The sequence below is a fragment of the Colletes latitarsis genome, chromosome 6 (genome assembly GCF_051014445.1).
Source record: "Colletes latitarsis isolate SP2378_abdomen chromosome 6, iyColLati1, whole genome shotgun sequence".
Taxonomy (NCBI): domain Eukaryota; kingdom Metazoa; phylum Arthropoda; class Insecta; order Hymenoptera; family Colletidae; genus Colletes; species Colletes latitarsis.
This window is the reverse complement of record NC_135139.1, coordinates 13,866,056-13,876,157: the sequence shown is the minus strand read 5'-3', so window position 1 is coordinate 13,876,157 and position 10,102 is coordinate 13,866,056. Positions and strand designations below refer to the sequence as shown.

The window sequence follows — 10,102 nt, the reverse complement described above, 5'->3', positions numbered from 1 at the left end:
TTATCATTCTAATCGTGAACGATAAAATCATCGAAACAACGAACCTTGTATTATTTCAAACAACCTATTACCGTATACATTTATTTCATAATAGGGGTCATTCGTTCTTGCATGTAAAATTTATTTAAAGTTCTGTAAACTAATAATGGTGGTAATGGGTTAAAGAAGCGTTCCTTTCGGCCTTCCTCGAAGGCAGTTACGTGCCTGAAATAATTTCCAGGTTTTATCTCTCTCTGCTTTATTCCGTCCACAATTCTTTCATCTACCACAACCGGGGAATCTTTATTTTACCGGGGTATAAGGGAACTTTCCAAGGCAATTTTTAATACCGCTCTCCTATTATCTCGTATTTCTTACGGTTATTATATGCTTATAATAACGGGGATTCGTTAATAATGAAAGACCTCTCTGGGCAAACGCGGTTTAACAATTATTTACGGGACGTTCATTTAGACGTTATGAGGTAAAACTTTCTTCAGCTGAGGCTGTTGTTATATTAAAAATTACGCAACACTGCACCCTGGTAAAAATATCTAACTGGACAAGAGTATTTTCTTTTTCAGTAATTTCAATCCTAAATTATTTGAAATAAGTCTATTAATAGATATACGAGAATGTATAATTCTGGAAAGTATATTTCATTTTGTTCGTTTCAACCCTCTGGTGCCAAACTAAAAGTAAACTTGACTTTGATGTATTTTTTTTCTGCATATCTGGCTTTTATGAGTTAAAACATTAATTGTGATTAATTTAATTAGAAAAGCGATAATTTGTAATTTATATATTTTGACTCAATCATTATATTTCTTTTACTCGTAATCTGAAATTTATGAGACATAATAACAGCGAACTGCGACACAAATTGTATTATTGATAGATCACGGTTGAATGCACCCATTGATTTTATTATCAGCATTGATTATGAACAAATTAATTGCTTATCATAATATTTGCCCATTACAAACAAACAGTATTTTCTTCTGACATCATTTCCTACTTCTTCTTTTCCTAGTGCCAACATTTTCCATAAGATGGAAGGTCTATCCCGTACCTTGTTTATTCCTATACTACCGACGAAATACGTATACCGTATGTCGGACATTCAGAAACTCACAAAAACTAAATAACTATTGAAATAAATGTAATCACTTTGTATAACACGAAAGTATTTCTGTTGGTTCCTAGCTACAATATTATTTCTTGAAATTATGTTGGTCTTACGTAGTGAATCAGTTTAACTCAAATGGTTATAAAATTAGTCGTAGCAAGAAGTTATCAAAATTTCCTGAATATGCAATGAAAAATATTCACAATTTTTAGATACTGATTTACAGATATGTAATATAACATGTTATTGTCCTATGTAATATAAGCATTGTAAAATATATACAATAATACAAATTCGATATTAGAAATTAATTTATCTTCGAGTTGAAGCTTATACTATTTAAAAAAATTTGGTTCTTTCAATGATCGATAACTTTACAGCGTTCGATACATTCTATACGATCATAGACAAAGTATACAAGTAGACTTTACACTTTACGAACTTTCGTGGCCCAAGCTGACTACCATACCGACCTAAAAATTGAAAGGTGATTTTAGCGTCCCCTTCTCATCGATGGCGATCAATTGAGAAACTATTCACTGAATTAGTGTTGATCAAAAAAGGGAATTATCGTCCTTTCAGTAAGAAACTTTAGCTACGCAAGACGTACTTGCATTACGATTCAAAATACTGGCTTGTATACCTTATCTGTGGTATAGAAAAGACGTTGCATGCAATGCATTCTTTCTATTAGACGGGCTGGGGGCACACGAACCACAATTATAGAAATTTCAATGGTTAATTAAATTTATCATCATTATTGTCGCCAACATTCACATAACAGTAATGTTTAAATATATCGAATGTGTAACAAAATTGTATAATTCATACAAATTCAACGATTTAACTTCAACATTACAAAAAATGAAACATATCTATATTCAGATATGAAATGTACTTTCAACTGAACCAAGACAAAAGAAAACAAGTATCATCCACTTGTGATAAATTCAAAACATATCGTAAGTGGAACATTTTCCACATGACAATATTAATTTATAAAATACAAAATGAAAAATCTCGCGGGAGCAGCCACCGTAGGGCGCATCGTTTCCGCAAAACTAATAAAATCACGTGCATTCGTGTTAAATAATGTACAACGCTACCTATAATGATCCAGTGCAGCCCTCTCAGACTAGGAAGAATCAGAGTTGATGTAGCTGCTTCAGCTGCTGTCTGATTCCTGGACCCTACCCTGAAATCCAAACGCGAAAAATAATCGCAACACTAAATACAATCGCGATCAAATTCATTATAACTTGTAACGCGATTAGTATACATATTTCGCAACGCTACTACAAACCGAGATTAATGTTTCCACGCAACTCTACACTGGAAAAGCAAACACGAAACATTCTTATCGTTCGCAACTCTAAATGGAACTATACAATTAATGCAAATTATTTGCATCTTTAACATGACAAAGAACCGCGAATAATTCGTACTTTGGAACGCTAATAGTAAACCGCTATTAGTTCTTATTCGCGACACTACTCTGAAAGAAAACGCGAAAAAATATTTATCGTTCGCAACTCTAGCAGTAACCATGGTACATTGAAATTAATCGCAACACTACCTGAGAATCAAACGCGATTCATACTCATATTTCGCAAAACTAATAAAATCGCGTATTAAATAAACCGCAACACTAACTATACTAAGAATCGCAGCCGTTCTAGGCTGCTTCCTGATGCAGAAAAGCAGGTTCCAGCGTCATATTTTGGGCATGTGGTACTAGTACCATCTGAAAAATTACTACTACTACAACTACAGGCGAGAACAGTGACTAAGTAGTAACAAAGAATGACTTTCCATCCTCATCCGAAGATGAAGATGAAGAGCCATTTGTTGCAGCCCACTCTTGCGACAATTTGTCAGGGCCTCTTCGACACGTGGCCTCTTCTTTCTTCGGGCGGCCCTGCCCAAGCCTGAAACTTTAGCCTAGGCTCGAGATTCCGTGCAATACGCAGTCTTCTAACAATTCCAGGAATCGTTATCAAAACAGGTGTGCGGAAACTCGAGCGGGACGAGCGTTTCGAGGGGGGCTAACCACGACCGCGAGCGCGAAGACAGACTCTAAAGTCGCCGCACGATCCTAAGAATCGAAACCAAAACCAAAACAAACAGTAAAATCTGCTTGGATCGGCTGACGTTTCGATCCTCAAAATCACACTACAGGTATAGAACTGCCACTCGAAAACGCGCCTACCCGAAAGAAGACTGTGGCAGCCCCACCCTGACCCTACCTGCTTAGGTCTAACCATACACACCAGAAAATAAATTACCTACCTACCTAACCCTATATTTAAAAAATGACAAAACGCATTCTCGCAAACACACACTCCACGGTTCTCACGCATAATGTTCGGGCGCGGCCTAAACTAGGGAGGAAGCCCCGGGGTTCCCCCGACACCCGAACATTGCAAACATTCACACTCTAAGGTACGTACCATTTCCTGAAATCGACCGACAAAGACTAGTGACCATTGCGTATTTCTATTGCACATTACACATTTATATAAAACGTGTTGATGTAATGTAGTCTTTGAAATAGTATATTCTATATAGAATAATCATTTTTGATTTTAAGATTCATTTTTCATTAAATATTTTGTATTATATTCTTCGTGTGTGCAAAAAATATGTACACAATAATACCCACAATTATCAGATAAATGCTACATAAAAGTTTGGTAGTATTATTGCAATTCATAGGAAGTCAATGTCACGAAATGAAAATTTATTTGTAATTATAATGAATTTTTTAAACGACGCAATTCCACATCCTAATCACAAACACACACATGTGGAAATTACGTCGTACACGATACACTAGCGCAATGTTAGCCGCCCACGTTTAGTTAATTATAAATTTTACAAATTAAGTCATCGTGTCTCGTTGCATTCGCTCATGCAAGTAACACCTGGGCACGTGCATGAGTTCACGCAACGGACACGGAAAGATTATTCTGAAAATCCTGACTAAAAAAAGTGGTTAATAATTAATACAGTATAACTAAACGGCATTTCTAATTTCATTTTTAATTAAAATGACTCAACAAAAGATGTTAATCTTGAGAAATGTTATTATTAAAGGAAATTATTGTGATTTATTAAATTATTGTTTAAAATGTTCGACTATCCAATTAATGAAATTAATTAAATTATTATTTAAAATATTCAACTACCTTTGGTCGATTTTGTCGTCAAAGTAAATTTTTCAAAAGAATGTAATATTATACAATGCATGTTACCATGATTTGAAAATCGACTAGTCGCAAAACGTCTTCTTGTACATAAAATACATCATATGATGTATTAATTAAGGAAACGATCAATATTTAATAATTATATTCATTACAGTACAATATTATGGTATGAAAAGTATTCATAAATGAAAAACTTCCATTAGTTACTTGATATTGTAAAAATTATTGCATAACATGATAGTAAATGACATTCATATGCTATTCCATTGTGAAATTAATATAAAGTTAATGAAAATATCCAATTTAGAAATATTAAATATATTTTTTAAAAATTATTTGTCATACTGTAAAGTATTTATTTGTTGAATTAAAAAAACGCGAGTACAGGAAGACCCTAACCTCATCTAAAAAAATATAACAGTATTCATATACATGTTACTACTCGTGGGTATCGAAAATACCCACGGTCACTGAATTCGCCAAATCTACCAAATATACGACTGGTCACCCGTGTCGATTCGGACCTTTCGTCCTACGACATGGTTGGGGACCAGAAGAATAAAAATATCACTCACCCAATCGTAGAATGCGAAGACCCTCCGGACGACGATGTTGTCTAGTAGAACGCATCACCGACGATGTCTGCAGCGAAATCATGGCATCAACAGGTTCCCTGGATCTATAACTATTACCACACAATCGAAATCACGTACTCGTTATGAATCGAAATAAAAAAATATTCGATTAAATCTTTTCTTCTTTAATCGTAAGAGAACCTAACCTCTTATACGTATAATTATACATCGTACTTACGACAACTAATAATTCGACCAAAAGACAAGAATATATAAAGATGAATGTATATGTCTCTTGTAACAATAGATTAGTTCTCACCAATAATGCGTATGAAATTCTGTCGATCGATATTTTCAAACATCCCGGCATCCATCACAGCGTCTAACCTTGAATTTGACTCGCAATTAGAGACTGCAATGGAAATACAACACAAATTACGATCCAATGTAATAAAATAAATGTACCTGCATAACAATGAAACAACAATTAAACGCGTAATGTGTCGTAAAAGACTCCAATTAAGAAATCTAATACCAATTGACATCGGTTAGACGTCGAAGAAAAAGCCGGGAAACCGATTTAACCTTCTTTCACGATGCCAAGTAAATTTATAATATACGTGTATTAATATTGAATAAGGGCAACGATAGAGAGTAACGAACAGCAAGAGTAATGATTAAAAGGGTTTAGATATCGATAGATTAATAGTATGAATTTACCTTAATAGACGCGAAGCTGTTCACGCACCTAACCAAACCAATTACCAGACAACGAATGACGAACCCAAAACGCAGTAGCCGTTAACCGAGGGGGCGTAACGAGCGGGGAGTGAGATGAGGTGATCTCGATTCTCGGTGTATATTTCTGAGGGAAAGGTTAAACCTTATATCTTGAATAACTGAAAATAAAGAAAATAAATACAATAAATACAGAAAGATACTTTTTTCGAACAATTAATTACTTAATGATTCATTGTCGTTATACTCTTGTGACGTCACAATACGAAGCACCCAATCATTGACACTGCTTGGACGTTGAATATCGATCTATTATACGATACATAAATAACGAGATCAATTGAAATATATTAATTCCAAACATAGAAACATATAACGCGTAAACATTACCTTTCTATCTAAATTTCAATCAGTTTCTCATATAAATATTCCTTCTGTACATAGTATATTTTCTAATTTTATTTATTTAATTTTCACTAGATTTAAATACAAATCAATCTTTATTGTGTGTCGATGGCATTGTGTTTGATACAGTAATGGTAGGAAATACGAACTATATGCAATTCAGATTACTATGGTGTAGTACAGCCATAGACGATATATTAAGTAGATGTCGCAAGCAATACTTTTTTCTGCAACGCTCGGGTTAAGGGCACGGACAATGTGTAGTGTAGACGCGTAAAACTATAGTTTTTCGTGTCACGCGGACCAGGAATTCATGAGTTCGTCGTCAAGGTGAAGTCGACAGGCCGGCGGCTAAATATGTGAATACAGAAACAGCGAGCTTTCAAAACACAACAAATGTATCGGATTACTGTCCCTGGCTCAGGAATGCTAGCAGTGGTAAGAATAATATTACTTTTCATAAAATACTTTAGAATACACAAGAAATGCGTACAGACGAGGAATAGACTAGAACAGTCGTTTAGTGGGAGTCAGAGTCCCATAACAGCTTCAACTTTGAAATTTAGATAAAAAGTTAATATTTACGCGTTATATGTTTCTATGTTTGGAATTAATATATTTCAATCGATCTAGTAATTTATGTAACGCATAACAGATCGATATTCAACGTTCAAGCAGTGTCAATGATTGGCTGTTTCGTCTTGTGATGTTACAAGTGTATAACGATAATAAATCATTAAGTAATTAATTGTTTGTGCAGGTATCTTTCTGTATATATTGTATTTATTTTGTATATTTTCAATTATTCGAGATATAAGGTTTAACCTATCCCTCAGAAAAATCCACCGAGAATTGAGACGTCGGACTATCTCTCTCCACTCCCCGCTCGTTGCTCCACGGCGGTTAACGGCTACTGCGTTTTGGGTTCGTCATTCGTTGTCTGGTAATTGGTTTGGTTAGGTGCGTGGACAGCTTCGCGTCTACTAAGGTAAATTCATACTATTAATCTATCGATATCTAAACCCTTTTAGTCATTACTCTTGCTGTTCGTTACTCTCTATCGTTGCCCTTATTCAATATTAATACACGTATATTATAAATTTACTTGGCATCGTGAAAGAAGGTTAAATCGGTTTCCCGGCTTTTTCTTCGACGTCTAACCGATGTCAATTGGTATTAGATTTCTTAATTGGAGTCTTTTACGACACATTACGTGTATAATTGTTGTTTCATTGTTATGCAGGAACATTTATTTTATTACATTGGATCGTAATTTGTGTTGTATTTCTATTGCAGTCTCTAATTGCGAGTCAAATTCAAGGTTAGACGCTGTGATGTATGCCGGGATGTTTGAAAATATCGATCGACAGAATTTCATACGCATTATTGGTGAGAACTAATCTATTGTTACAAGAGACATATACATTCATCTTTATATATTCTTGTCTTTTGGTCGAATTATTAGTTGTCGTAAGTACGATGTATAATTATACGTATAAGAGGTTAGGTTTTCTTACGATTAAAGGAGAAAAGATTTAATCGAATCTTTTTTTATTTCGATTCATAACGAGTACGTGATTTCGATTGTGTGGTAATAGCTATAGATCCAGGGAACCTGTTGATGCCATGATTTCGCTGCAGACATCGTCGGTGATGCGTTCTACTAGACAACATCGTCGTCCGGAAGGTCTTCGCATTCTACGATTGGGTGAGTGATATTTTTATTCTTCTGGTCCCCAACCATGTCGTAGGACGAAAGGTCCGAATCGACACGGGTGACCAGTCGTATATTTGGTAGATTTGGCGAATTCAGTGACCGTGGGTATTTTCGATACCCACGAGTAGTAACATGTATATGAATACTGTTATATTTTTTTAGATGAGGTTAGGGTCTTCCTGTACTCGCGTTTTTTTAATTCAACAAATAAATACTTTACAGTATGACAAATAATTTTTAAAAAATATATTTAATATTTCTAAATTGGATATTTTCATTAACTTTATATTAATTTCACAATGGAATAGCATATGAATGTCATTTACTATCATGTTATGCAATAATTTTTACAATATCAAGTAACTAATGGAAGTTTTTCATTTATGAATACTTTTCATACCATAATATTGTACTGTAATGAATATAATTATTAAATATTGATCGTTTCCTTAATTAATACATCATATGATGTATTTTATGTACAAGAAGACGTTTTGCGACTAGTCGATTTTCAAATCATGGTAACATGCATTGTATAATATTACATTCTTTTGAAAAATTTACTTTGACGACAAAATCGACCAAAGGTAGTTGAATATTTTAAATAATAATTTAATTAATTTCATTAATTGGATAGTCGAACATTTTAAACAATAATTTAATAAATCACAATAATTTCCTTTAATAATAACATTTCTCAAGATTAACATCTTTTGTTGAGTCATTTTAATTAAAAATGAAATTAGAAATGCCGTTTAGTTATACTGTATTAATTATTAACCACTTTTTTTAGTCAGGATTTTCAGAATAATCTTTCCGTGTCCGTTGCGTGAACTCATGCACGTGCTCAGGTGTTACTTGCATGAGCGAATGCAACGAGACACGATGACTTAATTTGTAAAATTTATAATTAACTAAACGTGGGCGGCTAACATTGCGCTAGTGTATCGTGCACGACGTAATTTCCACATGTGTGTGTTTGTGATTAGGATGTGGAATTGCGTCGTTTAAAAAATTCATTATAATTACAAATAAATTTTCATATCGTGACATTGACTTCCTATGAATTGCAATAATACTACCAAACTTTTATGTAGCATTTATCTGATAATTGTGGGTATTATTGTGTACATATTTTTTGCACACACGAAGAATATAATACAAAATATTTAATGAAAAATGAATCTTAAAATCAAAAATGATTATTCTATATAGAATATACTATTTCAAAGACTACATTACATCAACACGTTTTATATAAATGTGTAATGTGCAATAGAAATACGCAATGGTCACTAGTCTTTGTCGGTCGATTTCAGGAAATGGTACGTACCTTAGAGTGTGAATGTTTGCAATGTTCGGGTGTCGGGGGAACCCCGGGGCTTCCTCCCTAGTTTAGGCCGCGCCCGAACATTATGCGTGAGAACCGTGGAGTGTGTGTTTGCGAGAATGCGTTTTGTCATTTTTTAAATATAGGGTTAGGTAGGTAGGTAATTTATTTTCTGGTGTGTATGGTTAGACCTAAGCAGGTAGGGTCAGGGTGGAGCTGCCACAGGCTTCTTTCGGGTAGGCGCGTTTTCGAGTGGCAGTTCTATACCTGTAGTGTGATTTTGAGGATCGAAACGTCAGCCGATCCAAGCAGATTGTACTGTTTGTTTTGGTTTTGGTTTCGATTCTTAGGATCGTGCGGCGACTTTAGAGTCTGTCTTCGCGCTCGCGGTCGTGGTTAGCCCCCCTCGAAACGCTCGTCCCGCTCGAGTTTCCACACACCTGTTCTGATAACGATTCCTGGAATTGTTAGAAGACTGCGTATTGCACGGAATCTCGAGCCTAGGCTGAAGTTTCAGGCTTGGGCAGGACCGCCCGAAGAAAGAAGAAGCCACGTGTCGAAGAGGCCCTGACAAATTGTCGCAAGAGTGGGCTGCAACAAATGGCTCTTCATCTTCATCTTCGGATGAGGATGGAAAGTCATTCTTTGTTACTACTTAGTCACTGTTCTCGCCTGTAGTTGTAGTAGTAGTAATTTTTCAGATGGTACTAGTACCACATGCCCAAAATATGACGCTGGAACCTGCTTTTCTGCATCAGGAAGCAGTCTAGAACGGCTGCGATTCTTAGTATAGTTAGTGTTGCGGTTTATTTAATACGCGATTCTATTAGTTTTGCGAAATATGAGTATGAATCGCGTTTGCTTCTCAGGTAGTGTTGCGATTAATTTCAATGTACCATGATTACTGCTAGAGTTGCGAACGATAGATATTTTTTCGCGTTGTCTTTCAGAGTAGTGTCGCGAATAAGAACTAATAGCGGTTTACTATTAGCGTTGCAAAGTACGAATTATTCGCGGTTC

At 35.0% G+C, this 10,102-nt stretch overlaps 1 protein-coding gene across 1 annotated transcript in view; it reads right to left on the bottom strand.

Moving 5' to 3' along the window:
• Positions 1-10,102, bottom strand: part of LOC143343063 (cilia- and flagella-associated protein 298) — a 132,744-nt gene that overhangs the window by 117,372 nt on the left and 5,270 nt on the right. The gene's annotated exons all lie outside the window — the stretch shown is intronic.